General features: G+C 36.4%; 1 long non-coding RNA gene across 1 annotated transcript in view; it reads right to left on the reverse strand.

Moving 5' to 3' along the window:
* The window catches only part of LOC311621697, a 357942-nt gene that overhangs the window by 19918 nt on the left and 310425 nt on the right, over positions 1 to 27599 (reverse strand). Inside the window, exon 6 of the long non-coding RNA XR_014794866.1 lies at positions 21868 to 22003. This is a non-coding gene — a long non-coding RNA (uncharacterized lncRNA). The remainder of the gene's footprint in view (positions 1 to 21867; positions 22004 to 27599) is intronic.

Here is a 27599-nt window from a genome sequence, read left to right on the forward strand (position 1 = left end):
TTGCAGTTACCAAGATAAAATGTCTTTATTTCACACAGGAACACAAGGATTGGACAGTCGAGCATTGGAAAAAAGTCATGTCAATCACGTTTCCAGTTGCATCATGCAGATGGCAGAGTGAGAATTTCACGGAAATAGTGTGATATTTACCTAGTGAGCAAGGCCATCCTATATAATAAAAGCCCAATATTCAAATCTACCAAACAGTGAAACAACTGGTCAGTGGGGGGGGGGGGGGGGGGGCAGGGCCAGCAAGTGGGCCAGCACCAGACCAGCCAAGGCAGATGTCAGCAGGCAAAGGGAGGGGATGGTGATGGGGTGGGGGCTGGGCAGTGGTGACCAGCAGCAGGATGATAGGGGACAGGTCTGGAGCTTCCCTCTGGTGGTCAGTGTGCTCCCACAGGGATGCCCATAGGGAGGGGGCATAAGCCATCAGACAGACATCTCCCAAGGGCTCCCGGACTGAAGGTGCAGGCCAAGCTGAGGAACTCCCCCCCTCAAGTGCACGAGTTTTCATGCACTGGGCCTCTAGTCCATAGATACAGGATGATATTTCTTCAAGAAGAAATGCTTGAAATCGAGATCAGCAGCTTTAAAAAGATTTAGCAGTGGTAGAGCTGGCTTGTGCAACTTGTGAGAGCAATTATTAAACTTTCAGAATTTTTTCAGTTGGTTGCTAAATAGCTAATATTAAAAGTTAAAGTACATGAATGAATTATATTATAAGGAAAGGTAAAAAAAATGCACTACTTTCTAATCATATAATACTCATATTATTTATGCTTTTGGGGTTATCAGTGTCTATTGTATGCGTAATGGTGCAAATGGCAATTACGTGCTCTTCCCAATTCCTCATTCAGTGACATCAAGTTGGTAGCTTGAAAGTTTACTTTCATTACAGACTATTGGTAAAATTTTAGAATTTGTGATTAGGTAATCTCATTAGAATGAAATCTTTATATAGAAAGAGAATTCACGGTACAATTAAATTGCTTTGTAATAGATTGTGGTTAGACTTAATGGTAAAAAATGAGGCCTCCTATAAATGGTGATTGAAAATAAAAGCCTAGGAGTATTCGCATTTCACTTGATTACTATTAAAGAGCCAATAGGCTGTTTTCTTTTCATTAAGGGAGGTAATGTTCCTGAGGAATTAATGAGTTTCTCCATCAGTTCTTGGGATACTGATAAAGTTCCCTTGAAACAACTCAAGCAAATGATCAGATACACCCGACTCAGGAATGGGTGTGCAGAGGCCTGTAGGAATGGTCCTCTCCTCCTTCCTAGTTGGGCCTAGGTAGACAACAGAGCAGGCCCAGATGAATCCAGAATGGATTCAGATTTTCAATCAAGTTTCAAAATCAAGATTCTTCTTAAGCATAGTCAGGAAATGTCCCCTTAGGAAAACATTTCTAACATGGCATGTTACACTGTCTTCATCCCATAAGGCAGGTGCCAGGACTTCTGTGACTGTGACTTTTACAATATTGCCCCCACTCTCTCAACCCCTAACAGCCCCCACCTCCTCCACCTCCTTCCACCCCACAATGTGTACCATTCCAAAAGAAAAAGAAAAATGAGTTACAACTGAGTAATGGTGAATTCCTGTGATGGAATTTTTAGTCTTTGACCAAAAAAGAAAGTTGGTCATTTTGAAAGTATATAAAATTCAACTTTATTTAGAACAATGGTGAAATAAAACGCTGTGCTCACTGCGAAGTTTGCAGCATTTGACAAATTGTAATTCTGTACTTTGCAAACTTCTAAACACTTCTTACTAAGTGAAAACAAGCTTCAGCAAGTTTCCACAAACCTTCTGCAACTTCTTCATTTCAGTATAAAGAACAGATGCCACTTAGGAGCTGCTGTGAGCTCTTCTGTTCTCTACACAATATGTACGCGCACAAAAAGGAACTCACATTCGATGAAAATGTGATAGCCCAGGCCTCCAGAAAGCTTCTGCATTGAGTGCACAGCATTCCAACAGCTGGCCTACATCAAGGGTCTTTGTCAATCACAGAGAAATGTGACAGACTTGAGAGTTTGTGGCAAAAGTGACAAAATTTACAGTTTGAGAGAATCACATCAATAACAAAATAATTTGTGTTATTAAAATATACAAAGATGCTGTTGTATATTTTGTTTTCTTTTTTTCTAACAAGTTTAATGAAAATAAATGTATATTTTTATATTTAATATTATGAAACTAAACAAGTACTGTGTTTCCCCGAAAATAAGATCTACTTACAGGTTTCCTTCTGAGTGAAATATAAGGCATCCCCCCGAAAATAAGCCCCCCCACCCCCCCAGGCTAAACATGAGAGATTTGGTCCATTGATCCTGAAAGAAATAGAGTCACAAGAAATTCACCAGGAAATTCAGGAATTGGATTGTTATGTTGATGTTCCAGAAGATGATGACATGATTGTCATTGAATAAATGACTAAATTCTTGATACTGTAGGAATCACAGTTTGTCTGGTTTGTGTTGACAACTACCATACTACCGTACCGTATACAGGTAATAAATTTCCTTTATTTTCATTTAACAACAAATGTGTACTGTATTCTTCTTCATGGAAAAATAAGACACCCTCTGAAAATAAGACCTAGCACATCTTTGGGAGCAAAACTTAATATAAGACACTGTCTTATTTTCGGGGAAACAGGTAGGTAAGTGAAAATAGTTCTAGTTATTTTCATGCAAATCATTAGAGCAAAACATACATATGTGGTCCTATTTCTTATCATGAGGATTAATGGCAATCAATTTAACTTGTCAAAAAAGAACTTGCATCTTGGGAAATTCAGTGAGTTTACTATGTTTTTTATTTTCAAGTTTCTTTTGTAGTAAACTCAGTCCCCCAAAATATAAATTCACTCACACATTTTAAAGGTAGATATTTGCCAGTACAATAACTTATTTTACAATGCAATTTATTTATTTATTTTTTTATTGATTATGATCTCACATAATTGTCCTTATTCCCCCATTCCTATCCCAAACCCCTCTCTAGATATCCCCCCCCAACCCCCATTGTCCATGGCCACTGGCTAGGCCCATATGTATGCAATTTAAAATGTTATCTGTATAAACTAGGTTTCTTTCAGACTTTGTATTCTATTTAATATTACAAAAATTATTCCAAGCCTAAAACAGTGCTTCCCAGATATTCATGTTCTTAAGACCTTGATCTTAAATTCATATGTAATTCTTGTCAAAAATAGCAATTACTAGGCCTCTCCCCTCAAAAGACAAAGCAGCAGACTTGGATTGGTGCTCCCAGGCAATAATTAGATAAGTGTGTCACACAGTGATCTAAGAAAATGTTGAGAAAACATTTTTCTAAGACACTTGCTTGTGTTTTATTCAATAAATTTTAATTTAAAAATGTGTAATATGTATGTGTTATAGATTTATATGGCACATCTTGTACCAAAATTATTATAAGAATGTATCTATACTAATAAATGGGTAATATTCAAATTGGTTGGGATGCCCTCTGCAACAAAGGAATAGCAGGCTGTCTGGGTGACCAGGGCAGCAAGGAGGACAGTGAGGGGTGACCAAGCGAACAAACAGCAGGCTACATGGGGTGACTAGGCTAGTAGGGGGGAACAGTTAGGGGCAATCAGGTTGGCAGGGGGCAGTTGGGGGCAACCAGGCTTGCAAGGAGGACAGTTAAGGGCAATGAGACTGGAGGGGGGGCAGTGAGGGGTCACCTAGCTGGCAGGAAGGGGGGGTTAGGAGCAACCAGGCCAGCAGGGGAGGCATTTAGGGGCAATCAGGCAGACAGGCAGAGGCTGTTAGGGACAATCAGTCAGGCAGGCAGGTGAATAGTTAGGAGCCAGCAGTCCTGGATTATGAGGGGGACCGGGCCTAAACCAGTAGTCAGACATCCCCTGAGGGGTCCCAGATTGGACAGGGTGCAGGCTGGGCTGAGGGGATTCCCAGCGCCATGCACAAATTTTGTGTACTGGGCCTCTAGCTTATACATACTAATATATACATATTATATATACTAATATATAATATGTGTAAATTCTAACATCTAATTTTATCACTAAAACTGTATGATTTGAGGTGGCAGAGCCCAATATTATAAATACTATCTCTCTGGAAGCACACTGTATGAGTGATATCATAAATTTCCTTATATTATTCTTTGTATGATTTTGCCTGCATTGAATTTTCATAATTAGCATCTTCTAGTTTGGAATCACAGGTATTATTTGAGAACAAAGACTGAAAAAAAAAGTTTACTTAGTACTTCCATTAATGTTATTTTTGTAAATGTTGATTAATTAGTACAGTTAATAAACAAATGTGAAAGGCAAGAGAATCCAATGTTCTAACAATTACTTGCTCTATGATCTCTGACAAGATTTTTAATATATCTATAGTTCAATCTTCTATTGTATAAAATTGGGTAGGTAAATAGTGCCTGACTCACTGGGATGTCATGAGGGCTAAGCAAATTAAAATATTTAAAACTCTTATAATAGGGTCTGGTACATGGTAATTGCTTGATAAATATTAATTATTAGAAGTATAAGCAAGATACTTGGGTCTTCTCATACAACATGGCCCATATAGTAGCAATATAATTTATTATCCAAAACAGGAAACTTTGGAGAATAGCCATGGCACAATTAATAATTTCATGGGAACAACAGTGAAAACCAAGACAATCCTGGGTGGGGGGGAATATATATATATATATATATATATATATATATATATATATATAATCATGCATCCTGAAACTTAAATTTCATTAGGTATATATTTTAATTATTCAAGAAAAAAATAGACTAAGTGAAATAAAATTAGGACAAATTTATAGAACTTTATAGCTAGAAGAGATTTTTAGAATTATACAGCCTCATTTCACTATTTTACAGTAAATTCCAGCCCCCAGAAAGCTGAATGGATTTTATTTTAAAATAATGGATTTCTCTTTAAAATAACCAAATTTTAAAGAGAAATCAGTTTCTAAACCTGGTAGGTGGATGGGCCAGAGTGACTTGGTTTGGTAGATCTATCAAAAATAATCTCCAAAAGCTAACTCAGTATAATATCTTTTTTGTTTTGTTTTATGTTGTTTTTTCATGAGAAAGCTCTAACAAAATCTAAGCAAGAAACAAAGTTTCCAGGTAAGCAGGCCTGGATTTGATTGCTGGGGTCAGCCCCAGAAAGCAAGTGGATAATGGATAGACAAACAACAAGGAGGTGGTGTCAATCAAGCCTGGGTGCAATCAGAACCTCCCCAGTGGGAGCGGTGCATATTTTTTACTATCCTTGGGTGAATGCAATATGCACATTGAAGAGCAGATTTTACCTTTCTAAAGGCAATTATATACTAATTTTATTTTTTGTTTTTTTAAAATATATTTTTATTTATTTCAGAGAGAGAAAAAAGGAGAGAGATGTCAATGACGAGAAAGACAAGTCAATGATGAGAAAGAATCATTGATTGGCTACCTCCTGCATGCTCCTCACCAGAAATCAAGCTTGCAACCAACCTGGGCCTGTGCCCTGACCAGAATTGAACCATAGTCTCCTGGTTCATAGGTTGACACTCAACCACTGAGTCAAGCCTGCTGGGCTATATGCTAATTGTTTTTGTGAGAACCACTTCTCCCTACCCCTACCTCCCTGCTTTGTTAAAGCTGATTCTTCCCTCGGAATGCAGAGATACACATTGATGTTTCTCTCCCTCTGTCTCTCTCTCTCTCTCTCTCTCGCTCTCTCTCTCTCTCTCTCTCTCTCTCTCTCTCTTCCCCCTTCTTTCAAAAATCAATAAAAACATATTTAATAATAAAAATATAATACAGAGATAGAGCTGGTGGTTTAGGATAGATCAACCTCCATGCAGAGAACCCTTTGTCTACAGAGAATGTTGCTGTCACAGACAGAGAACTCTAGTCAAGCCAATCAGGGCCCAAGAAACTCAATTCTAAGACTTGGATTTCAGCTAACTGGGAGCACCTCTTTTATTGGACTAAAGCATTGGTAATAGTCCTAAACATGTGCTCCTCTAGAGGAAGTGAAGTCCAGAGATGAACTCCTGTGCCATGGAGTGAACCACAATTAAAACTACATTTGATATTAGAAAGCTTTCAAGATCCAATAAGTACTATTTTGCTTAAGCCAATAAGGACCAGATTTCCTATCACTTATAACTTATCTGTAAATGCACCTAAATCACCTTGCTGAACACTGAGGTTGAGCCCGTCAACTGTTTCGTAGTTTTCATAGAACTGGAACAGGAGCGTGTCTGCAGAAAGAACTCACCAGTCAATGACAAAGGAGCAGGAAAAAGAGGCAGGGCTTAAATACAACCAGAGCAATGGTTCTCAGCCTGGCTGCATATTCTCATAATCACCTACCAACTTTAAAAACTGTATTCAGCCCACATCCCAGGCAATTCTAATATGTGGCCAGGCCTGAGAACCATGGTCTAGAGTCCCAAGTCAATTCGGAGATTTCTTACTTCCTGCTGTCTAATATGGAGGCCTCTAGGACAATGGGAAAGAGTGTGGGCCATGGCTTCATGAGGGCCCACACTTGAATCTTGCAGAATCTCTTACTAGTAAGTTTGCACAAGACTCTTCAGCTCTTGAAACAAGAAGTTGGTTTTGTTTTTGATTGGTTGGTTGTTTAATGCATATAATGGGGATTACACACACCCTCACACTGCTTATGAGGATTGAATGAAATAAAGTAGGTAAAGCTCTTAACCCAGGACCAGACTCATAGTAAGCACAATTGACAGCTGTGATGGTGAAGGAAGAAATAGTAATGGTGCTGGCAGTGGTGTTGAAGGATTCTGTACTAAACACGTACCATATTTTTCGGACCATAAGACGCACCAGACCATAAGACGCACCAGTTTTTAGAGAAGGGAAATGAAGAAAAAAAGATTCTGAAACAAATAGTGTCCTAAAATATTTTATGTGCATTAAAACCCAACATCACAGTCATAAACACATGTAATCAACCCTGTAAAGTAAACAGCAGCATTTAGAACCATTTAGAACCATTATTAACAAATACAGTCAGCAAAAGACAAAATGTACTGTAAAACACAATAACGAGAGACTTCAGTAATAAATTAGAATAAAGTTGAAGATTTATGGTAAAGGTTCTGCTGAGATCTACAGTACGCCTACCCAGTAGTCAAGCACGGCAACAGAGGGCGGAGAGGAATGATTGGGGGAATAGACGCGGCATTCTTCCGGGCACGGAGTACGGGCCAGCAAGGGGTACAGGCGATGATTACGGTTTGGATTACGCAGTTACCCTACACCGCACCTGGGCTGAAATGGAGATATGGCTGCAGCGAGGGCATGGAGGCTGACTACCATACATGGGAACTCCTCTACCACTCGGGGTTTACAGAGCGGGGCAGACACTCTGGGCACGGAGGAATGGACAGTGGCTGCAGCAAGCACACAGAGCCGGGCAAGCACACAGAGACCACACAGAGCCGGGAAAGTAAAAAAACTTTTTTTTTTACAGTATATGTGTAGGCATTATTTGGACCATAAGACACAGGGACTTTTTCCCCCCACTTCTGGGGGGAAAAAAGTGCGTCTTATGGTCCGAAAAATACGGTAACTATCAACAAGTGAATCTAAAAACCAAGGGAATTAAAAATTCCGATGAACAATATTAACTGTTGAATATAATAGAATCAGAGGTATGGAAGGGGAGTGGATTGATGATTCTCAGGGAAAAGAGAAGGAGGGGGGCGGTGCAGGAAGAGACTGAACAAAAACTGTGCTCCTATGGATGAGGACAATGGGGGATGGGGAAAGGACAGGGGGTGGAGTGGGAACCTGGTGGAGGGGAGCAATTGAGGGGGGGAAGAGGATCACATTTGTAATAATCTGAACAATAAAGATTTATTTTTAAAAATTATACAAAAATCAATAAAATATATATATATATTTTTTAAAAATAACAAAAAAAAATAAAGTTAAGTGCTTTTGTGGGAGGTTTCACAAAAGCAGGGAAAGTATGTGCTAAAAAATTGATTCCCATTGATGAAGTGTATATTCATAGCTTCTGAGATAATTAACAGCAATCACAAATTGCCAGTGACAGAAGGCACACACACACACACACACACACACACACACACACAAAATAGCATTGTCAAAGAAATCTAGTATATGAGAAGTTAAAATGACCTTTCTAAAATAACAGGGTCAGGATAAAGGGTAAAACGTATGTAACAGGAACACTTCTTGCAAATGAGTAAGAAAAAAGAAAACAGTGTGATTTCTCAGGCTAGCTTTGGTAATCTGTCCAATTGAGAAAATAAAATGTGGGCTTAGGCAGACATAGCCATCCCTCATCCTCTCTCTGCTGTGTCCAAGGAATGGATGAACAAATTTACTGTCTTAGGAGCAATAAAATACAGATATGAAAAAATGCGCACACACATTCAGGGGAATAAATAACGAAGGTCAACTCTAAATAGAAATATTACTCGATAATATTTCTCCATAAGTCCATGAATACACTAAAGATTGAAACTTTGTGTTGCTGTAGTTGTGTACTTGAAAGACATTTTCGAAGAGCTCACCTAAACTAGGAGCAGACCTGTCACTGCCTGCCTTGTTAGAGCATCAGGCGACCTACATAATTAGCAGAGAACTATGAAAGCAATCCTGGCTTAGGAAGTAAAAGTAGGAACCTGCAAATGGGGTTAAAACAATAGGCAAATAAGTCATCAAATGCTCCCTGATTTTACAAAGTGAAATAAGACCAGGCATTGCACAACACGGACATAATCATGACAGACAATTTTCTGAGCTGCAGGTAGAAGGTAAGTCTGCTCTCGGGAGGAAGTAGGGTGTCAGCTCCAGGATCAAGGTTACTGACTTCTCTAGCAGTACTCACAGGATCTCTGGAAGTGTCAGCCAGGCTTGCATACTCTTTGCACTCAACCTCAAGTCTCAGTTTTGAATGTGTGAAAAACACCAAATTAGACAGTGTCATGTGAGACGGTGAACATTTTTCCTTCTTGTTTTTAATTATTAGAAATTGCAATTGACCTGTATAAGCCATGTCTGTTGCACTGCTTAAATAGCTGTGCTCTGGTGCTGACTCCTTTCATTGTTAATAAAGAAAGGGGTGTTTGCTTCTGTAATGAGTGTCACAGAAATGTCAACTATAAAAAACGTAACATTTTTTTACACCTGAAACAAAGAATACGTTTTTCTGCTGTGTATTTTTTTTTTCTTTTTGCAGCACCATATGATCCACAACCATATGATCTAGAAATCTGGTTTAGTTCACTCCTCTGAAAATCTAAAGGCTTATAAATATTCTTTTTCTTTCTTAATTACCTAGCTCAGTTCCAATTAAGCAACTTTTTAATAATCAATTTGCATAGAAATTCTGAATTCTTTTGTGGCAGTAAAAAAAGATACATTATTTGTTAAAAGGGACTGTAATTTAAGCTGGGGGAATCTGATTTAATTTTGTCCGTTCTCCCTCATTTTATTCAGCAAGAGGGTTTTTTTTCTTAATTTCTTTTCATCTATTGGTTCATCTTTCTTCCTTTCCATAAACTTTAGGTAATGCAGTTTGACATCTTGGGATTCTGCATTTTCTACATCAGCAAAACTTGAGTCTGTGCGAGGAAAGGGTGTGATTCTGTTGAATCACAGTGTTATATAACTCTGCAGATTCTCTAAGGTGTAATGATATTTAGAGGTGACGGTAAAAGCATCACAATTTCACCAAGTGTTATACAGAGAAATCATGCACAGAGAAGGCTGAACTTTCTCGAACAGCTAGTAGAAACATAATGAATTGTTTTTTCTTTGCAAGATTTTGATAAAACAAAAATAGCTAATTGAGATTTTGGTCACAAACTTGACATGCTGTTATAATATATCTATTTAACTGACAAATCTTGCATATTCTTTATGGATTTTCAGTACTTTCATAGAATATACATTAAGTAGGAGTGAAAAAAATTCAGATGGACTAGTGTGCAGTAAGTATTTTTAGCTCTTATTTGAATGAAAAATATATTGACAGATTTAGGAATTTGGCAAAATTCCCTGCATGATTTTTATTTTGAGTGTTTATAAAACCCTATTTCATTATGACATCAGTAATAGTTGTAGTACTAATAGCAGTAGTAAGAATGTTTAGGTTCTATTTGTAAGAGTAAACATTTGCACAGGTAAGAAAAATGACATCATAGTGAAAATTTAAAGATGTAGATAGCATTCTATAAATTTTCACCAGAAACCCTAAAGTTATATAATAGTCAAATATACAATCAGATCTCAAGATTTTAAAAATACAATAGTTAAGATAGTATGGTGTGGATGCAATGACAGACAATCAGACCATTGAAACAGATTAAAGAGTTTGTTCCAATAGGATATCTATTCTTAAATATACTAAAGAAGAGTATAATTAATCAAGAGTGTGTTCCAATAGGATATCTATAATAATAATAGTAAACAATTATTGATTCCTATCTATCACTTTCAAATCATGGATATTAATGACAAAAGTAGACTTGAATTGGGGTGGTGAATACACAATACAATATATAGATGATGTATTGTAGAATTGTATAACTGAAATCTATAGAATTTTATGTCACCTGAGTAAATTCAATTTAAAAATGTGAAAGGCAATAAACAATGATCTAGAAGATAATATAAAATATATTCACTACTTTGAATCGACAAAGATTTCTTGAAAAGAGCTCAAAAATTTTTCCCATAAAAAGTGACATAGAAAATGAATTACATTAAAATTTAGAACTTTCTTTTATCCAGATCTACCATTGAGAATGAAAAAGCAAGCCAAAAAACAGTTGGAAATTTTTGCAATGCATATATGTTATAAAAAAAAAAACTTGATTACATGATGCATAAAATCTTCTACAAATTCATATAAAAATACAAACAATTCAATTTAAAAATGAGAGGTATACACTTCAAAAAAAAAAAAGATAACCAAATAAAAATGAGTGGTCATTCTTATCAATCTTGAAGGAAAGACAAATTTAACCACAGAAAGCTAAAGTTAAACGGATAGACACTTACCATTATTAGTAAAAATCTGGAGCAACTAGAACTCCTATATATTCTTCTTGGAAGTATAAATTGCTTCAACCATTTTGGAAAATTATTTAGCTATGACTACTAGAATTAAACATTTACATCTTCTATGTCACACTAATTCACTCTTAAGTATATACTAATTGAACACATATCTGGTGCACTGAAAGACACATTTAAGAATGTTTACAGCAGCATGATTAACAATAGCCCAAAGTGAAAGAACCCAAATATTCATTGAGTATAAAATGGATAAACAAACTAGAATATTCATAAATGGAAATTTATAGACAAATGAAACATTTCACCCCAAAGCTATAGAATATATTGTACAGTCTCTCAAGTACACATGGGACATTTTCAAAGATAGACCACATATTGGGTCACAAGCAAGGTCTCTCCAAATCCAGTAAGACTGAAATCATCTCAAGCATCTTCTCAAACTACAATGGCATAATATTAGAAATCAACTACAATAAAAACAATAAAAAATTCAAACACTTTGAGGCTGAATAGCATACTATTAAACAATGACTGGGTTATCAAGCAGATCAAATAATAAATTAAAAACATCCTGGAAATGAATGACAATGAAAACAAAACAATCCAAAACCTGTGGGACATCCTAGAAATGAAAACCAAACAATCCAAAACCTGAAGGTGTCCTGAGGGGGAATTTTATAGCTCTACAGGCCTTCCTCAAAAAAATAAGAAAAACTGATAAATTATCTAACTCTACAACTTAAAGAATTAGAAAGATAGCAACAAGAAAAGTTCAGAGTGAACAAAAGGAAGGAGATAATAAAGATTAGAGTAGAAATAAATGACACAGAGATTTAAAAAAAATTGCAAAAGATCAGTGAAACCAAGAGCTGTAAGATTGATGAACCTCTAGCCAGCCTCACCAAGAAGCAGAGAAAGGGCACACATCTCACGCCCATCATAGTGGCCATCAACAAATCTACAAATGACAAATGCTGGTGAGGATGCGGAGAAAAGGAACCCTCTTGCACTGCTGGTGGAATGCAGACTGATACAGCCTCTATGGAAACAGTATAGTGTTTCATCAAAAAATTTAAAATGGAACTCCCATTTGACCCAGTAATTGCACTTCTAGAAATATATTTCAAGAAAACAGAAACACCAATCAGAAAGGATACATGCACCGCTATGTTCATAGCAGCACAATTCACCATAGCTAAGATTTGAAAACAGCCTAAGTGCCCATCAGCAGAAGAATGGATTAAAAAACTGTGGTACATCTACACAGTGGAATACTACATTGCTGTAAAAAAAGAAGGAATTATTACCATTTGCAACAGCATGGATGGAACTGGAAAGCATTATGCTAAGTCAAATAAGCCAGTCAGATAAAGATAAATATCACATGATCTCACTCATTTGTGGAATATAATGAACAACGTAAACTGGTGAACAAAATAGAACCAGAGTCATAGAAGCATCGAACAGACTGTCTATCATATGAAGGAAGGCCGGGAACAAGGGGGTACGAGGTCAACCAAAGGACTTGTATGCATGCATATGAGTAGAACCAATGGACACAGAAGGGGGTGAGGGGTGTGAGCACATGTGCTGGGTGTTGGGGCTCCTTGGGGAGAGGTCAGTGAGGGGAAAAGAAGACTTATGTAATACATTAAACAATAAAGAGTGGTGTGTTTTTTTTTTTAAGAAACTAAATAAGCCGAAACCGGTTTGGCTCAATGGATAGAGCGTCGGCTTGGGGACTGAAGGACCCGGGTTCGATTCCGGTCAAGGGCATGTACCTTGGTTGCAGGAATATCCCCAGTAGGGGATGTGCAAGAGGCAGCTGATCGATGACTCTTTCTCATAGATGTTTCTAACTCTCTATCTCTCTCCCTTCCTCTCTGTACAAAATCAATAAAATATATTTTTTAAAAGAAACTAAATAAGGCTTTAGCAATATATATACATATATATTTTAATTCCAAAGTAAGTATGGCAAATACATGGTACTTATTAAACTTCTGGTGCTGCCTTCCTATGGCACAACAATTAAGGCATGTTAAATATCATTAATTGATCAGGACCCTTTTATCCTGCTGAGGTTCTCTCAACACTGTGATCCAGACAGATTCTAGCAATTGTTGGCACATAAACTTAACCTTGACATCCCAATCTATAAAAGAATTAAAATTTACTAAGTAGGGTAGACATTTTTATAAAAATATATATTTTATAGAAGTTCACAATATCATAAAATGTCACTTCCAACAAATCAGATGAAGAGAATAGTGCAAAACAAATAGCTCATATCTCTTTCATTTGAGAAACTCCCTCTTAGAACATATAAAAAAATGTATCCTAGTTTCTCATGTTCATATTGCTGCTATTTTAGCACTCCATTTGGGGTTTCAATACTCATAATCAGCTGACTTTAGTTTAATAATTTAGATCAATAACACCTTTAGGCAACCAAAACTTCCTGGTCTGCCTAACATAAAATATACACTTTGTTGTTGTTTTTTTGTTTGTTTTTTTCCCACTGTTATTTTTCTAGGTTACCACTTTTAAATTTAAGCTTTCCAAATTGAAAAAATCTTTCAAGATATTTTATAAAAGATGACAAAAGCTGAATATATGCCCCAGAATAATTTGCTCTTTCACTTTGATGACGCAAAATGAACATAGAGTGTGACAGAGACAGAATCTAATCTATATTTCTGTAGGAATAAACAGGGAAAGACAAATCTTCAATAATATATTAGAATAGTATTCATTAGTCTCTATTAAATAAGTATAAGGTATATCCATTTGGCCTGGTACTTCCTCACAAAAGTCAAACATAAGAAATATCTGAGTACCCCACACAATGATATGGAAAAATATTTAAGATGTACTGGTGCCTAGAGGAAACTCTTATTTTAGGAAAAGAAACATGTAAAAAGTCTCTAATCCCTTGTGCTGAATAGTTCATGGAATTCTGTAAAATTTTTAATATTTTTATGACACTTGTTCTAGAAATAAAAGCAGCTCATTTTAACAAGCTAATAAATATGTCTTAATGGCCTTCTATGAATCCAATTGATATGATAGAATGGGCATATTTTTTGCAAATATGTAGGCTCAGAATCCATTTCCATTTTCTTGAAATTTCCAGAAACGTTATATTGCCATAGCCCAAATGGCTTAGGTTGAATGTTATGATTCATTGAGGGAACAATTCAGAAAGCGTTAAAATTATAAAAATACTTTCTTCCTTAAAAGAGCATTTGGATACAGACAATACTGTGGTGAAGGCCTCAGGGGGCAAGTGAGGAGTGGAGGGGGTCAATGGGGAAAAATAAGAGGGATAACTGTAACACTTTCAACAATAAAGATAATAAAATAAAATAAAAGAGCTTCTGGACCTGGAATTGTTAATAAAATCATATGCAAACAGAAAGACTTCTTCAGGACTCTGGAAATAGCAGCCTTTCCCTAAACTTTTAGGCCTCAAACTTACTAGTAACTTTTCACTTCCTGTTCACGTTGACATCCAGCTGTATTCATGTGCCAATGGCAAAATGACTCACCAAAACTTGCTTTACTTGCAAATGTAAAATGCATCTACTCAACATCCTATAGTTATGTTTTAAGAAACTGGCACATACCATCTCCATGGAGATTACAAAGGAGCACACATTCCCTCAAATAATTTATGATATTTTAGAGCTGGTTATGACACGATGTCGAACTAGGAGGCCAGACAAGAATAGAGAGGCAAAGGGGACTCCTATGACCTCTTTCCATGTGAGGAAAGCTTATGATAAAAAGCAGCACTTCAAATAGGCTCTGATCAAGTGTTCCTTACTTTTATTCCTCACAAATTCCTTTTGGGGTTTATTTATGTGGCATAAAATGAACTCAAAATATCTGGGGTTTCCAACAAAATGTATTTTTTTCTTATTCATGACTTGTGCTCACGGTGGGTCTGCTACATCTCAGTTCCAGGCTCGGAGAGCATTATCCCTGGAGTCAGGGGGATGCAGCAGCCTTTATGGGAAGCAGTGCCCATCCTTGTAGCAGAGGGAGAAGGGAACATGCACTGGCTGAAAACCCTCTGTTAGGAAGTGACTCGGCACCTCACTCACGTTTCATTCGCTAATCCTAGTCACCTTTTATCCACAACTGCTAGTCACGTTTCAGTGCCTAAGTTGTACCAGGCAGGCCCTCAAGGGAGAGACCCACAGGGAGAAGACTGAAGTCTTCCACATTAACTCAAAGTAATATTCACTCTTACTTAGCAAGAGGCAGTGGGAGGCCACAAATTCTTTTAGTCAGTTTATTGCCTGGGTAATAGAAGAAAGGAGTGATAGTTACTGGGCACCTACTAGGCTGAGTGCTTTACATAATTAATACATAGGATCATCAAAACACATCCCAACAGCCTGATTTTGCAGAATAAAAAATAACCATGCTAAAAAGTAATAATCTCTATATAAAAAAGCCTAAGCGACCATTATGACCGTTTGACCAAATGATCGGTCGACCAATCACCATGACATGCACTAACCACTAGGGGGCACACACTCAACACAGAAGCTGCCCCCTGGTGGTCAGTGTGCTCCCACAGTCTACCACCCACGGCCAGCCAAGTTTCTGTGGTCCCTACCCCTGGCCAACTGGCCTCAATGGGCCCTGATCACCAGCCAGGCTGAGGGACCCCACCCATGCATGAATTCATGCGGTATTACAATAAAGGTCTTACCATATCAGATTATAAGTGTACAATCCTTTAGAGCAGTTGTATAGAGAGCCATCCTCATCATGAAAAAAAAATCATTGATTAAAAATGCATCTCTAGCTGGTTTGGTTCAGTGGGTAGAATGTCCTCCTGCAGACTGAAAGGTCTTGGGTTCCATTCCAGTCAAGGGCACATTCCTTAGGCTGGGGTCTCAATCCCCAGTAGGGGGCATGCAGGAGGCAGCCGATCAATGATTTTTTTTCTCATCATTGATGTTTCTATCTCTCTCTCCCTCTCCCTTCCTCTCTAAAATCAATAAAAACATATATATTTTTAAAAAGAATGCATCTCTATGTGATGAGAATCATATAGACATAGCCCCTTTAGAGATGACAATCTTAGAGACACATTTAGTATCTACATACTTTAAAGACAACAGAATTAAATATGAATATAATACCTGAACCAATGATAAAATATGTATACTACATAAAACAAGTTAATCATTTATAAAATTTATGCATAGAGAATAAGAATAAAAAATAGAAGAAAATTTATTTAGGTGCCATCACATAAAGTTCTATACCATTAGAGGACAAAAAGGTAGATAGAATGTCTGTGAAAACTAATGATTTGTTAATATTTTTACTAGCTCAACAAAAAGGAAAGGAGTGGCATTTATGTTCCCAACTTTGATTATTCTGAGAATACTAAAACAGTGTTTTTTTATAATCATGTTCATGGTGCATCACCAAAACTGATTTGGTAATTAATGGCTAGACATACTAGTATACATCTCTACTGTTATAGCAAAATCAGTACATTTATTTTTAACAAATTGTTGTTAGTATTACTGAATTCTTTCTCAGTAATACTAACAACAATCAAATATTTTATTCTCTATAGTTTTACCCATCTCTACCTGTTTAGTGTACATAATTCAACCCATTCTCCTAGGCCTCACTTATCTACACAAAGCTACAACATTTCTGAAATATTGTTCATTACTTAACTAAAAAAGTTTAAAACCTCCACAACATGTTTCACTATGGCCTGAGTCATCTAAGTCTTCCATCTTCTAGAACAGTGGCATTTTTTTAATCCTCACATGAGGATATGTTTTATTGATTTCAGAGAGAAAGTAAAGGAGAGAAAGAAAGAGGGGAAGAGAAAGAGGAACATTAATCAATTGTCTCCAGTGTGCACCTCAACTAAAGATCAAACATGCAACTGAGGTCTGTGCCCTGACAGGGAAATAAACCCACAACCTTTCGGTGTATGACCACCTGGCCAGGGCTAGAACAGCAGTTTTAAACTTTACTTTCACAAGTAGTATCACCTAAAGCATTTGTAAAAAAATATGTATAAAAAATAAAATTTCCTCTTGTGTCTTTTCCAATTCTGACCCAATATAGTCAATTGAGAAAGGGTCCAGGAATCAGCAGATTAAATCAAGTTCCCCTCAAAACACACACATCCAGGAGAATGTAATGACCCTTCATAGCCACAGGAAGAACATTATATATTGCCCCTCTGTTTGGATGCCACATTTACTATATGAATGTTTCCAAAGTTGTTCTGTATCAGATTTTATTATCTTATGCTAGAATTTATTTTTACTCCAAACTGTAGGAGTGAATCATTGAACCCCCTTCTAAATTATGCATTTTCAGGTTATTTTGACCCCTAAAGCTATGAGCATACATTTATTCAAGGTGAATTTTTGCCTGATGATTATGAAGAATATCAGCTGATGTAAAATAAAGCAATAAAAATACTCATGAAAACTCAGAACAATGTCAAATAAATTCAAATGTCAAATAAATTTAATTAATTTCAATTAAAATTTTGATTTGTTCAACATAAGGTAACAAAATGTGTCATTTTATAATATACTAGAGGCCTGGTACAGGGGTGGGTGGGGGGGTCCCTTCAGCTCAGCCTGAACCTTCTCCAATCTGGGACCCTTCAGGGGATGTCCAACTGCCGACTTAGTTGGACATCCCTCTCACAATCCTGAGCCACTTGCTCCTAATTGCTCACCTGCCTGCCTGCCTGATCACCCCTAACTGCCCCTCCCCTGCCAGCCTAGTCGCCCCCAATAAACCTCCCCTGCTGGCCTGGTCACCATGGCCCCCCTACCGGCATGGGCACCTTTCACAGCCCCCCCACACTGGCCTGGTCGCCCCACGCAGCCTGCTGTTTAGTCATTTGGTCATCCCTCACTAACCTCCCTGCTGGCCTGGTCATTGGCAGCCATATTGTGAGGGTGTGATAGTCAATTTCCATATTACCTTTTTATTATATAGGATAATTTTTACTCATAAAAGAAAAACTGTTGTAATTATCCTGATGTAGATATTTTTAAGACAAACAATATGTTGATCTATAGCATTAACATCTGGGTAACAAAGAACTTTCCAACCACATCTCTCATGAACTTTACCCCAAGTGAAGCTTGCTACCATAGTCCCGTTAGCCTGCCCTGGTTCCACATGCTTTCTTCCTTTCTCACTTCTGTTTCCTCACCTTAGCATGTTTGAAATATCATTATTCTTAAAGACCTAGCTCTACTGTTATCTACCCCATTATATCTCCTATATCCCTTCAGCATAAAATAACCAATCCTCCTAACTTCCCTGGCACTTTCTGTCTACTCTGACATGAGTAATTAGATTCATCTTTAACTATAATTACCTTAATTTACAGATACTTATTTTTTACAATAAAGTCAGAGACAAAGACTTATCTTTGTATTATCTAGAGAGTACCTAGAACAGGCAAATATTCCAATGTTTTAGTAAATGAAACAGTAAAAGAAAGCATATTAAAATACTTTAGAGTATTTTCTCTAACTGGATATAAGAGGAGACATAATAAAAATATTCTTAAAAAAACAACTTAATAAGAACAAATAAATATTTGAATTGTTTTAAACAAATTATTTCAAGCTCAACACTACTGACCTTTTGGGGCAAATAAATCACTGTTAAGGGAAATATCCTCTGCATTTTAAAATGTTTAGCAAGTATTCTGGGCTTTTATTCACTAGATTCCAGTAACAAATGGTTTTCCTTCAGTTGTGACACCCAAAAAAATGTCTTCAGACATTGTCAAATGACCCCTTGGCTGACAAAAGCACCCCTGGTTGAGAACAACTATTTTAAAGTGAAACTGGTGGGTTTTTTTTTTTTTTTTGGACTACACAAGAAAAAGCCAGAGAGTGCTAACAGAGAATAAAGAAAAAGGCCCAGATATAATGGAAAAAGTTTAATAGGAAAAATAACATCTGTGACAGGAAAAGAATACAGGGCAGTCTCACATTTATAGGGAGGGTAGGAAGGATGACATAAAACTTGATGAGCAACTATACGGTTTTCAACCCGGAAAAAAGATAGATACCAAAAACCCATACCTGAAAATCTTATCTCTGAACAAGTTTTAAAATATTTGCTTAAGCTTTGAGAATTTAGAAAGAAATAGGTTGTCACTAGGATTATACATGCACCCATTAAGATCAAATTGTGTCACACTGACCTCATAACTTTTATGATCATAAATTGGAAAATTCTGAATTTATATTGCAAGATTAGATAAAATCTTGCACAATAACCTTTTAAAAAGTTTCCGGGCAGAAACTGAATGGCCATACACCTGGGAGGAAATGTAGCCAATAAACTAAGAAAACCTTCCATCTCTACGACTGTGTAACTGAAAGGACTATATAATATTCATGTCAAGCCTTCTCTTCTCATTGATGAAACTCATGGGGAAGAGTTCTCAGTAGAGCAGTCTGAGGATCGTAGAGAAATGGAAACCCACTCAGCAAAAGGACATACCACAGGAAGCTAAAATCAGGGATACAGATTTACTACTTGACTGAAACCTTCAAGAGGACAGGAATAGCATCTGATTAGCTATTATTTATCAGGCACATAGTAGCTCCATAATTACTACTGAAAAAATGACTATCATCAATCTAATTTAAGTCTATTTATTTGTGAAGGTAAAACAGTGGCCTTCAATTGGAAGAGCCAGGAAACTCAACTATACTTATTACTCAGCTGCAAGTTTGAAACCCATAAGACAAGTTGAGAAGGAGCTTTCTGGCTGCTGCTGCTATTGAGGCTACTTATATATGAGCCACTGTTATATTCCAAAGATGCTATCCTGGTGCTCTCCCAGCAGTGAGTATATACTGAATACTATTTGCTCCTTCACATATGCTACCACCTTGCTGTGGAAAGGGAGGGATGACTGTCCTTCCTTCTTTGACATTGAAGAAAGGAAGACTCAAGCACAAACATCCATACCTAAATATTAGTGCAGTCTGTAGCACTCTCTGAGGGTCATGTTTAGGTGTCCTCACATTTCAGGCAGAGGAAGGGGGTGGGAAGCTTAGCCTGACAATCAATATAAAATTACAATTTCATGATTAGAAATGTTGTCAACATGGTAATGACTTGTTTAAACATTTATTAAATCACTTCACAACAAATAGTAACACATGAAGTGTTATCCTCACATTTCACAGCGACATCACTTCTAAAGCAGAAGAAAATGCTAGCCAAACTGTTTTAAAATCATCAATATATTATTCAGTTAATATTGAGTGGTTTAATTTTTCTTGCCTGTTTACAAGCAACCTTACTACAAACAAATTTAGCAACCTAATGCAATCATGGATGTATTATTATTGCTGAGAAGATCAATATCTAAAATCAGGAAATCCATATTAGCATGTCCACAACACAATGATTTTTAAGTTCTCTATGATCTTTTCAGGCCTTCTGTATTTTAGTGTGATTTTCAATGATCATTGATTATAACAAATGTTTTAAATTGTAATTTAAAGATTATGTGAATTTCATGTTAAATTAAATGTTTCTATTTTCATCACCTTTTCAATGTTTACTCCAAAGAACAGTAATGAAAGAAAGAATATGTTAAAAACACACTCTTAAAGATCATCTCTAAAATGATCACTATTTTCCAGATACTATATAGATGATAGATAGATAGATAGATAGATAGATATTTTTCACATAGAATATTGCTGAATTAGCTTGATTATAGGTAAAAGAAAATTTCTGAGAATGTAACATTTTAGGTTTATTTATTACCTGAGTAATTTATATTTGTATTCATTAGGATGTACATTAGACTATAATGTTCAATGGTTTAAGAAACAAAGAGGCCATAATATTCAATGGTTTAAGAAAATCATCAAAGTCTGAAGAGGCAGTTCAAGGTTTGTGTGGCAGTTCCATATAACTGGAGATCCCAAATCCTTCTTGAATGTGACTTCACCACCCACTGCCCTTCTTCAGTTGAAGGTTGGAAGATGGCTCACCACTATGGCCACAGGGTCCTCAATTTAGCATATAAAATTAGCCGGGGTAGGGGGATGGCATGTAAAACAAAGCATGCCCTTTTGTTAAAGGCACTATTAAGAAATTGTTCATCTAACATACCTTTGGCCAGACCTTGGTCACTGAACCACTCTAAACTACAAAAGAATTGGAAAAATTTGCCTTGATTTTAAGTAGTAACATGCCAACCAATAATTTGTAGATTCTATTACTAAAGAAAAAGAGACATAGATATTAAGGACATCTGCAAGTCTCTGCCAGACTTTGAACAATTTTTAGTATTTAAACAAAGTTCAGTCTTAGTGTTCCTGGAAGAAGCAGAAAACGCCTTGTCTTTTATTAGCTAAAACACCTGATCCCAAACAATGGAACAGCAGTCCACCCCAGGAGATATTAAATCGGCTTCTGTTTTAATTATCTGACAGATTATTCTCAGACCAGCACATTCTGATCTCAAATCAATCCAGAAAAGTATGACTGAAAAGAATCTGAGTGTTATGGAAGTCTGAATTCTGTGCCCACTCATTATTCATGCTGCAGAGAATTGAGAGCAAGCTACAATAGGACACATGATTTTATATTGAAGATAACTCAGGAAGAGAGAACTTCCTCTCTTTTGCCTGAAAAAGCATGAACCACACAGACTGAGAACAAGATAGGTGATATAAATGATCAAAGAACCTACCGCTTTCTTTGGACTCTGAGTTTATGATAAGCTGAAGCCCATGTACCTAATTAGTGGCAGATGGAATGGCATCCATGTAGTCTGATTCTCAGTTGGGTGTTTTTCCCATCATACCAAAGTGTCTCCAACATGGCAACTGTATCAATAAAAGCACAATGAGAATGCTCAGGTATTGATAATATTGATAATCCAATATTGATAATCCAAAAAATCTAGTGGGAGAGAGGAGAGTGGAGAGTAAAAATCCAGTGAACAGTCAAAAGGCTTATATTTTTCGGGAATATAGAATTTATGAGATCAGGATTGTTGTGGGTTTTGTTTACACTATCCCTATCCTATATTAGGCACTAAAAAATCTGTGGAATTAATGAATAGATTTGTTTCATTCAACCACCAGACTCTACCTCAAGCTCAAACTTTACAGACTCTGTGGGACAGCTCTTGATGGACCAGAGGCAGCAGAGTGCTAGAGCACAGTACTTGAGGGTGGCCTCGCAATCAGGCCCCACTAACCAGAGTACAGCTGGGCCCCCTTTTCCATTGGAGCAGAGTGGGCCTCTCTAATCACAAGCACATGCCAAGCATTCAGAGTTTTCTCCCAGAAACATGTTCCTTGACTGTCTAAAGATGTTTTATTTTCCCTGCTGCCTTCTTCTTCCAATCTTTTCAATTTCTCTAGAGAAATAATAATCAGCTTGGTCCACCTCACTTACCACATCCAGAAGATTTTAAAAATAGAAAATGTTCTTAAAATAATGAGGACTTCAACACTGGAAAATTCTCTGGTAATTCAGTATGACCAACAGTCCCCTGATCCTACCAACCCAACTGTAACTTTCCCAGTTCACCAGAGAAGCTTGTGATGGACTAGAAAAAAGCAAGTCCTCAAAGCACTGAGGATCTACCTCTAATCTAGAAAGAAAAATGAAAGAGATGAGGGCAAAATAGAAAAAGATAAGTACGGTACATTGATGGTGCTGCTACAATAATAGTAACTCAAAAGTGTTGAGTATTTTGCAGTTAAGACAATCCCATGGTATACATAATTAAACTGAGACTCAATATTCCTAAGTGGGTTGTTCAATATTATGTAATTTATACATTTTATAGCATAGAATCATACTGAAGTCCTTTGAGTCTAAAATGTCATGTTCTTGTCAATATATCATGCTACCTTTTAAAAGATTAACATTAATTCTGAAATAATAAAAGAGCCTTATATCTTCTGGACAGTCAGTGTATCCACTGAAAGAAACAATTGTTTAAAGCTGATATTGTTGCCTAGTAATTTATCTATCACCTGAGAGATGTTAGAGTAATTTAATAATAATAATATGCTAATAATAAAGTTCATGAATAGCTACTTTTTCTGTGGCTTAGAGCTGATACACCTGTCAGTCACTCACTCATTTTTGCGGGATGGATACAAAAATGGCTATCACTTTCAGGTCAGCATTTGCACAGAGCTTTGCCTCCATCAATGAGAGTGCACCATAAACATAGGATAGCAATTTTTCATGTGTCATGTGAGAATTTCTGGGTCAAAATAAGGAATCTGTAAACTATTTTCTTTCTTTTTCTTCTTTCTTCCTTTCTTTGTTTTGTTTGTCTTTGTTTTTTGTGGGTTTGTTTTTTTTTTGTTTTGTTTTTTACTGACCACAGACAGCACAAGCCACAATGTAAATTTATAAATTCACACCATTATATAAATTTAATACAAGTGGGACCAAAGATAATTATCTTTATATATAAATGCCAGCATATTGCCTTCAATCAGGTCTACAAGTATGACTAAAGGAGTATAAAAAACTGGGAAACAGTTCAAAACACAGAGATCACCAAACATCAGTCAGAACAAATGCTATTTCTCTAAGATCCTCTAGGTCTACGTCAGGTCATTTTAATTGATTGCTCATCATAATAGTGTTTTGTGCACACATTCAATACTAGTTACTCACCTTGTATTTATTCATTGCATTTTTGTCTTTTCTCTATGTGTAAATACTCTTTGAGGACAGGAAATGTTCTAATCATTTTTTTATACATCCATAACAGTGCTCATAAAATATCTATTTAATAAAAATGGGTAATGGGGATTGGAAAGTAGAATTTGTTTATAAACAAACAAACAGTAGGAATTCCTTAACCTGAGGAGTGATCACAATAAGAGTATTCAATGATAGTGAGGCTGATCAGATAATGATTAAAAAAACAACTATCTAGGATGTTCGAGTTCATGTGAGGCTTCATAGGAACTTTTACTCTGAATCTCTTGGAAAACCACTGAAAGATTTTGTACAGAGGATTAAAATGGCTGTTGTGAATACTTTGTAGGGGGACAAAGGCAAGAGAGAAAGAGAGAGAGAGAGAGAGAGATTACTTAGAGGGTATAACGATAATCCAGGCAAGAAATTATATTGACTTTGATAAGAGTGTTGTTACTCATGAAGGATGTAAGAGGTTTTTAAATTCTAGATTTTTATGATATATATAAAGTATATAGTCAATAGGTCTCCATATACATTGGTTTCCATATGTGTTAAGAAAAACAAGAAAAGATGACTGAAAAGTTTTTGTCTAAAACAGTAAGAAGGATGGAGCCTTTAGCCTGCATCATATTGCTGAGGGAGGGAGTACAAAGAAGCAAAGAGGTATAATGTAGAAGATCTTTCACTCTTATATTTATAAGTGGCCAGAGATGTCGAAATAGAACCAAGGAAGAATGCTGTTGTTAAAATCATGTGAAGAAAGGCTTCAGTGATTTTTTTTTTTTTTTTTGTCGCACAAAAGATGACGATCAATGATCCACAATTTAGCAAAATGGTAAACACTGGTAAACTTAAGAGCTACATGTAGTAGAGAAATTAGTTTAAAAGCCTGTTGCTATTGGAACAAAAGAGAACAGAGGACAGGACCTAGACATAGTGGGTATCAACAACTGTCTTGAAGGGTTATACTTTAAAAGAAGAAAGCAGAGAAATGGAGAAGAAACTAGAACTAGAGAGGGACGTGAAATTACAAAAAGACTTTTTTAAAATAGATTTTTTAAAATAAATCCTCACCTGAGGATGTGTTTTTATTGATTTTAGAGTGAAGAGAGAGAGAGAGAGAGACAGAGAGAGAGAGAGAGAGAGAGAGAGAGAGAGAGAAACATTGATGTGAGAGAAACATCAATGGGTTGCTTCCCATATGCACCCCGACTTGGGATTGAACAACAACCTAGGTATGGGCCCTGACAGGGAATTGAACCCTCAATTTTGGTGTATGGAAAGATGTTCCAACCAACCGAGGCACCCAGCCAGAGCAGAACTTATTTTTTTAAAAACAGTTTTAGACTCAGAGCAAAATTAAGCAGAAGGTACAGAGATTTCTCAGTTACTTATAACCACCACATATACATTTGCTCCCTCATTATCAACATTTCCCACCAGAGGGGTATATTGTCACAAATGATGGACTTACATCGACACCTCATTATTACCCAATGTCCATAGTTTATATTAGGACTCACTCTTGGCATTGTGCATTCTATGACTTTGGACAAATGTATAATGATGTGTATCCATCATTATAATATCATATAGAGTAATTTCACTGCCTAAAGATCCTTCTGCACTCTGCCTATTTATCTCTCTCTCCCCCTTAACCTCTGGCAAACAATGGTTTTTGCTGTCTCCATTGTTTTGTCATTTACAGAAGGTAAAATAGTTGAAATTGTACACTATATTACCTTTTCAGAATGGCTTCTTTCACCTAGTAACAAACCTTTTTTTTAAGTTTCCTCCACATCTTTTTGTGATTTGATACCTCATTTCTTTTTGGCGCTGAATAATATTGCATTGTTTGACTGCAGCACAGTTTATTTAGCCATTTACCTACTGAAGGGCATCTTGATTGCTTCCAAGTTTTGGCTACTGTGAATAAAGATACTATAAACATCCATGTGCAGGTTTTTGTGTGGACATAAGTTTTCGATTCCTTTGGGTAAATAGCAAGGAGTATGATTGCTCGATCATATGTTAAGAGTATATTTAGTTTTGTAAGAAACCACCAAGCTGTCTTCCACAGTGGCTGTACCATTTTGCATTCCCACCATCAATGAATGAGACTTCCTGTAGTTGCACCTCCTCACTGGCTTTTGGTGTTGTCAATGCTTTGGATTTTGATCATTCTCATAGGTGTGTAGTGGGACCTATTTGTTTTAGTTTCCATTTCCCTGATAACATGTGATGTGGAAGGTCTTTTCATATGCTATTTGCCATTTGTATATTTTCTTTAGTGAAGTGACTGTCAAGTTCTTTGGCCAATTTTTAAATTGGATAATTTGTTTTCTTACTGTTGAGTTCTGAAAGTTCTTTGTATATTTTGGATAACAGTTTTATATCAGATGTGTCCTTTGAAAATATTTTCTCCTACTCTGTGAGTTCTCATCTCATTCTGCTGAAACTGTCTTTCTCAGAAGAGAAGTTTTAAATTTTAATAAAGTCCAGATTATCAAGTCTCCCTTTCATGCCGTGTACCTTTAATATTGCATCTAAAATGTCATCACCAAACCCAAGATCATCTGGATTTTTTCCTGTGCTATCCTTTAGGAGTTTGATAGTTTTGTGCTTACACTTATGTCTCTGATCTATTTTGAGTTAATTTTTGCAAAGGGTGTATGTCCATTCCCACACTCCTCACAAATATCCCTCACTTTACACAGAAATAGACACTTAATATTCATATGACACTATAAAATAACAAGCAGTTACTGAGTTCAATTTCTTTTGGTCCAAAAAAGTATTTCCTGTGTATCTTTTGACTCTTCTCAAGCCAAAGGCCCAGTTTGCCTGGACAATACTTCAGTAGAGGAGTTATCCTGCAGCGATCAGGCAGCTGAAAAGGGCTGATAGTTGTAAGTGGAGGTTACCAAAAATGGTATTAAAATTATATAGAGCTACAAATAACAACAGTCTTGTAAGTTTTTGAAATATCCTTTGAAATTATTTCCTATCTGGAATCGCTAAATTAGATGGTACTCACAGGAAAATTAAGTCACCAAAAATAATATGATAATAAACCGTTACGACACAGCGGCTCTATATAAACGATGTTAAACTAATGGGAGAAATGTAAAAGTCTCAACTCGATCACCATTCAGTCTGGAATAAATAAAACTTTGACAGAACAAATTAAGGAGTGAACGATTTAATACCATAATTAGTAGTGAGAGATGTAAAAATTAGTGATTATTGAAGAAACCATATATTTAATGTATTAACTGTAGCTATTAAAACTATATTACATTATTTTGTCATATTATGTAATGAGTGAGATTTTTTTTCAGAGTATAAACTACTTCCTGGGAGGGAGATTAGGTTTTTGGGAAGTCTCATTATTTAGGCTACAGTTAACTTATATTAGTTTTATATTATGGTTTGCACACTGGGAGATCTGACTCACTTTTTAAAATATATATATTTGGATTTTAAAGAGAGAGAAATTCAATGAGAGAGAAACATTGAATGGTTCCCTCCGTAGGCACCCTGACCTAGGATAGAAGCCACAACCAGGATATGTGCCCTGACTGGGATTTGAACAGACGACCTTTTAGTGCACGACAATACTCCATCAACTGAGCCACATTAGCCAGGGAAGATCTGATTTACTTTTAAAAATAGGTTGTTAAGTCCTGGCCGGTGTTTTGTAGTGGTTAGAGCATTGTTCCACAGACCAAAGCATCGAGGGTT

Source organism: Pipistrellus hanaki (genome assembly GCF_964339955.1).
Source record: "Pipistrellus hanaki genome assembly, chromosome: 4".
Classification (NCBI taxonomy): Eukaryota; Metazoa; Chordata; class Mammalia; order Chiroptera; family Vespertilionidae; genus Pipistrellus; species Pipistrellus hanaki.